Raw genomic sequence first — 6171 nt, forward strand, 5'->3', positions numbered from 1 at the left:
TCATCCAATCTCAAGCAGATTATTACTCTTTACCAATTGAAACATATTTCTTCCCCCACCTTTTGATACATCTCTTTGTATTATTAACTTAAACATATCTTTTACTTTTATCTTTCTCCCTTCGAAATGTGCATAGTTCCTTCTTAGGACTACTGCTAGTCTGGCATGACTCAAAATAAAATTAATTAGACAAACGTCAGCTCTTTTCCTTTTCCCCAAAATTCCAAACAGAAATATTTTCCCCCATTCCTCCTCTGACTCAACTTCGACACCCCAGTTTTCTTTTAACAGATTTTTAAGAAAATCAAAAAAATCAACCAATGCTTCACATCTCAAAAAATAATGTAAAAAACTCTCATGGCCACTATCGCACACGTCACACATAACATTTACCTCATTATTTATTTTGTTTAACACCACATTTGTGTAAATTCTATTATGTCTTATCAGAAAGTCATTATTCTCACACTCTATACTGTTGTATTTTACATTCAAGTTTGACCATATTTTTTCCACCTCCAAATCTTCAAATACTTTCTTCCACACTTTTCCTGCTGCTGGCTCTTTTATAACATCAACGATTAGTTTCCTATATATATTCTTTACACTCATATTTTTTATTTTGCTTTTCTCGCCTTTATCATCCACATACATCTCCGGCATACATTTTTCCACGTTAGATACACATTCACGTTCGATCACATTAGTCCACTTCAGGGGTATACTTGATTTAATTTTTCCATATATTTTATTTACTTTCTCTCTGTTCTCCATTCCTTCCAGATCACACACAGAATCATAAATGCAGTTATTTCTGAGAAATCCTGGAATCACTTCGTACAAAATGTCCTTTACTTGTTTTATGCCCCCTTCTATAAATTTACATTCGTACAATGTTTTATTTTTATATTTAATTTTTTCATTAAGAAACAGTGGTAGATTTTTAATCACATGTATATCTTCACACTCATACTCTATTTTGGGCAAGAAACGCCTCCATGCCTCTAATACTTCCCGATATATTTCTGGTATTCCTCCCGTCATTGATTGCTTAAAGCCCATATACCAACCATTATCCCCTATTCCTCCCACGTCATCAATATATTTCCTTAAGAATTCCTTCCACCCATAATCCCATCGCCCTCCCATATATTTTATCACCGTTTTTATTCTCATCGCAGCCCTTTTTATTTCTAGGTCCATCAAGTTTAAGCCCCCTTCCCATCTCTTACCCACCAATGTTTTCTGTGCAATTTTCACCCCTTTTCCCTCCCATATAAACTCACATACAATTTTATTCAATTCATTCATCACCCACCCTGGCATTTCCATTACACTCATTACATACACACATACTGTAAACTAAAGTATATTTTTTTCTATTACCCTCCCATTTAACCTTAATTTCCTCCCTTTCCAAGCTGCACTTACTGTTCTTATTTTATTAATCACCCCGGTCCAAGTCACATCTCTTGCCTCTTTGCTTTCCACCCCTAAATATACCCCTAATACTTTTATATATTTTTCCTCTACTCTGACCCCTACTTCTACTCTCTCTACCTCCCCTATATACATTAATTCAGATTTATCTACATTAATTTTTGCCCCTGATGCCTTCCCATACCACTTCACTATCTCTAAAACTCTTTTTACACTATTCCCTTCCCTCACTGTGATTGTAGTGTCATCCGCATATTGGTTTATGGTACACATCCCTCCATACGGCAACTCAATACCAACTACTCTTTTATCCCTCTTGATTAGAGTGGCTAGAGGCTCTACCGAGATGGCATACAATAATGCAGACAGGGGACATCCCTGTCTCACTGACCTTCCCACCTTAAACTTATCTGTTAGCACTCCATTTATTTTTATGCAACTTTTTGCCTTCTCATATAGTCTCCTCACCCATCCTATCATTCTCACTCCAAATCCAAACTTCTCTAATACCCTAAATAAGTATCTGTGTTCTACCCTATCGAATGCTTTATTCCAATCTATCCCTAAAACTATTCCTCCCTTCTTATCTTGTTTCATGTACTCTATCACATCCCTAACTGTCCCTATCGTGTCCGCTATATCCCTGCCTGGTATGCTGTAACTCTGTGTTGGTTGCACTATACTTCCTATCACTTTTTTTACTCTGTTCGCTAAAACTTTAGTCAATATTTTATAATCCACGTTTAATAAACTGATTGGTCTGTAGTTCCCTATATCCAACTTATTCCCCTTCTTATACACCAAAGCTATCCACCCCCTCTACCATTCTATCTTGCACTATCCCTGTTCTTTCTATCTCCTTGAACACTTTGACTAAAATCGGTACTACCCCTTCTCTATATGTTTTATACCATTCAATACCGATCCCATCACTCCCTGGACTTTTTCCACTTTTCAACCCCCCTATCGCCTCTTCCACTTCCTTCTCGTCTATCTCCCTATCACACCATTCCCCATCTTCCTTATGTAAAATATTCTCTACGCTTTCTAAAACTCCATCTATACTTCCCTCATCTACTCCTCCTCTCTTATATAATTCTTCATAGAATTCTTGCACTCTCTCCAAAATCTCTACATAATCTTTTGTTGTTCTACCCTCTTTTGTATTTATTTCATTTATATATGTTTTACTTTGTCTCCTTTTCTCTAGCCCTAAAAAATACCCTGTACATTTCTCACCCTCTAATGCATATTTTGCCTTACTTCTTAGAATCGCTCCTCTGCATTTCTTTTTCTCATATTTTTCTAGTGCCATCTTAACCTCCATATATTTTTCCATACTGTATCCTTCTTCATCTTCTGCCTTAACTAATTCTTCTCTCAATCTTTCTCTCAGCACCCTTTCTTCCTTCTTCATCTTTCCTTTTCTTTTCTTACTATATTTTATACTCATTAACTTGATCTGGTCTTTTATTTCCTCCCATCTCTCCGCTATTCTACCCTCTAATCCACCGTCTCTTGTATACTCATCTATCTTCTCTTTTTCCCTATTTAATAGATCCTTCATTTGTATCTCATATTCTTCATCTTCAATGTACCCTGCATTCAATATCCACATCCCTCCTCCTACCTCCTCACTCCCTACCTTGATTCTGAACCTAACACTATCGTGATCACTTAAACTATTTCCCTGATGTCTTATACCGTCTATGTATCTAATGATTTCCTCCTCGGCCAACACTAAATCTATTCTACTCTGTTTTAATATACCTTCCCTTAACTGCCTCCTAGTAAATTCTCTTTTTTCTGGATTTTCATATCTCCACACATCTATTAACCCTTTTTCTCTCATTATCTGCATCAGCATCCCCCTCGACTTCTCCCATCTAAATTTTACCCCCTTGCCCACATCCAATCTACTACATTTTATATTGAAATCCCCCACTATAATACATTTCCCCACGACTAACCCTTTTAACTCTTCCAAAATTTCCCTCCTGTCCACCTCTATATTTGGAACATATATATTTATTAATCTAAAATTCACATCTCTATACATAAATTCAACCACCAAGATCCTTCCCCTCTGGTCCTTATACACCTCTCTTATACATTCTACACTATCTTTTTTAAATAATATTGCCACACCTCTTGCATTTTTTGCTCCATTATTATAGTATATGTCCCCTCTCCACTCTTCTCTCATCTCCTTTACTTTATCCTCTTCCCAGTTTGTCTCTTGTATACAAATTATATCACTCCTATATGTAAATAATAAATTTTTCATCTTGCTCTTATCCCGTAACCCATTTATATTTATTGAAGTTACAGTGGCCATGAGAGTAACCTAAAAGAAAACAAATCAAAACCAAGAACACACGCACAATTAAATAACACATTTAAACATACATCACATACCCCCTCGCGGTTCCTTTATCTGCTCAACCTGTTCTTCGTCCATCTCAGACTTCCTCTTTACACTCAGATTTTTAATCTTTGTTTTCAGTCCTTCTTTTTTTCCTCTGTCTCTCTTTTTTCCGCCTCTGCTTTCCATCAGTTCCTGTGCAGTCTTTTCCTTTTCCTCTTCTTTACCTCTTTCTTTCACATTGCTTTCACCTATCTCCTCCTCTTCCTCAATCTCTTCGGCCTGCTCCATCTCCTCCTCCCCATCATCCTCTTCGCTGAAACTTTCAGCTCTGTTTCGCCATTCCATCTTGCTTCTTCTTTCACCAGCTTCAGCTCCAGCTTTCCCTCCACCACTCACAACATCAGTTGTTTCCTCCTCTTGCTCCTCTGTCAGAACACTGTTCCTCCTTTCACTATATTCTTGACCATCCACTCGCTCTCTCTCTAATCCCATCCATTCTCCACAATCCCTTGCATAATGTCCTCCTCCATTACACTTGAAGCACTTTAATTCAGGGCACTCTCTGATTATGTGCCCTGGCTTAATACAAAGTCTGCAAACACGTACTTGTCTATCATGAATGACACGAAAATATTCTGTGCCTCTCAGAGTCTCAAACTTTGTGGAGTATGGAAGTGAACATACCTGTTCCGTGAAGCGAACTTTTAAGAACCGTGTCCCATCAACTGTATCCGTTCCAGGCCATACCCGACGTTTGATTGGTGACAGTGGTCGTACTCCCCACTCCTGTAGCTTGGCGAGTATCTTCTCATCCTCTAAGTACACCGGCAAATTGATAAAAGACACCACCAAATCATTATTCATTATATCCCTGGCATGCACCATCACTCCTTTCACTCTCACTCCATCCATTAGTTTCCTCTTTGCCTCTTCATCCTTCATTGTGAGTTCATAGATCCTTTCACCTCTCACTCTGCAGCCGATCACTTCTCCACAGTCCTTCTTTACTCCCTTCAGTAAATCCATCATTGAAATCTTTTCTGTTCCCTCCAATTCTACCTCCACAGTCAGCTCTTTGCTGTACTTCTCTCTTGATCTTCCTTGCGCTCCTCTGCTGTTTTCTTCTCCCTGTTCCCGCAGGTTTCCTGTGACTTTACTTGTCTCCAGTTGTTTTTGGATCATTGCTTGTTTGACTTCTGCTCTTCTTTGCTCCTCCTCTTCATTCCCCCCATTGCTACTTTTTCTCATCATGGCTTGTTCTGTTTCTTTATCTGCAGCCATGGTGTGCACCTGCAGCATGCTTCAAGGCGAGAAGAGTCGAAAAGTCCCCCAAACAGCCTAAGCTGTCGGGGGGAATTTATCCAGGTCAACACTGACCGTCAAGCAACTAATGTCACAAGCAAAGATCAAATCTGAAAACCAAAATACTTCAAAACAAAAGATTAAATCAAACAAAAAGAATTCCTAAATAGCCACTCTCTCTGTACCGCAAGCCTATCACTTCCTGTTGGCTCTCTAGCGCCCTCAGGGTGGTATGGCCTTAAGCGAGGGCTGCTGCAAAGTGTGGGCTATTTAAAGATCAGCAACCCTAATGCGCAATGTATTAGATCCATATAGACAAAAAAACTAAAGCTTGCAGCACCTGGTATTCCCAGGCGGTCTCCCATCCAAGTACTAACCAGGCCCGACCCTGCTTAGCTTCCGAGATCAGACGAGATCGGGCGCGCTCAGGGTGGTATGGCCGTAAGCGAGGGCTGCTGCAAAGTGTGGGCTATTTAAAGATCAGCCACCCTAATCTGCAGTATATTAGATCAATTTTGAGTCAAAAAAACTAAAGCTTACAGCACCTGGTATTCCCAGGCGGTCTCCCATCCAAGTACTAACCAGGCCCGACCCTGCTTAGCTTCCGAGATCAGACGAGATCGGGCGCGCTCAGGGTGGTATGGCCGTAAGCGAGGGCTGCTGCAAAGTGTGGGCTATTTAAAGATCAGCAACCTTAATGCGCAATGTATTAGATCCACTATTGACAAAAAAAAACTAAAGCTTACAGCACCTGGTATTCCCAGGCGGTCTCCCATCCAAGTACTAACCAGGCCCGACCCTGCTTAGCTTCCGAGATCAGACGAGATCGGGCGCGCGCTCTCAAGGTGGTATGGCCGTAAGCGAGGGCTGCTGCAAAGTGTGGGCTATTTAAAGATCAGCCACCCTAATCTGCAGTATATTAGATCAATTTTGACGAAAAAAACTAAAGCTTACAGCACCTGGTATTCCCAGGCGGTCTCCCATCCAAAGTACTAACCAGGCCCGACCCTGCTTAGCTTCCGAGATCAGACGAGATCGGGGCGCTCAGGGTGGTAATGGCC

The 6171-nt window shown here is 40.2% G+C and overlaps 3 non-coding genes and 1 pseudogene across 3 annotated transcripts; all 4 read right to left on the bottom strand.

The window, feature by feature from the left end:
- Nucleotides 1-5438: 5438 nt before the first annotated feature.
- LOC122142845 lies at nucleotides 5439-5557 on the bottom strand. The gene has a single exon (XR_006158818.1). It is a non-coding gene; the product is annotated as a 5S ribosomal RNA (ribosomal RNA).
- Nucleotides 5558-5643: 86 nt separating this feature from the next.
- Nucleotides 5644-5762, bottom strand: LOC122142844. Its single transcript, XR_006158817.1, has one exon. It is a non-coding gene; the product is annotated as a 5S ribosomal RNA (ribosomal RNA).
- Nucleotides 5763-5849: 87 nt separating this feature from the next.
- On the bottom strand, nucleotides 5850-5972 carry LOC122142846. Its single transcript, XR_006158819.1, has one exon. It is a non-coding gene; the product is annotated as a 5S ribosomal RNA (ribosomal RNA).
- An 85-nt stretch (nucleotides 5973-6057) lies between these two features.
- On the bottom strand, nucleotides 6058-6171 carry LOC122142847 (annotated as a pseudogene; the record flags this gene model as incomplete).

The sequence above is a fragment of the Cyprinus carpio genome, unplaced genomic scaffold (genome assembly GCF_018340385.1).
Source record: "Cyprinus carpio isolate SPL01 unplaced genomic scaffold, ASM1834038v1 S000000227, whole genome shotgun sequence".
NCBI lineage: Eukaryota > Metazoa > Chordata > Actinopteri > Cypriniformes > Cyprinidae > Cyprinus > Cyprinus carpio.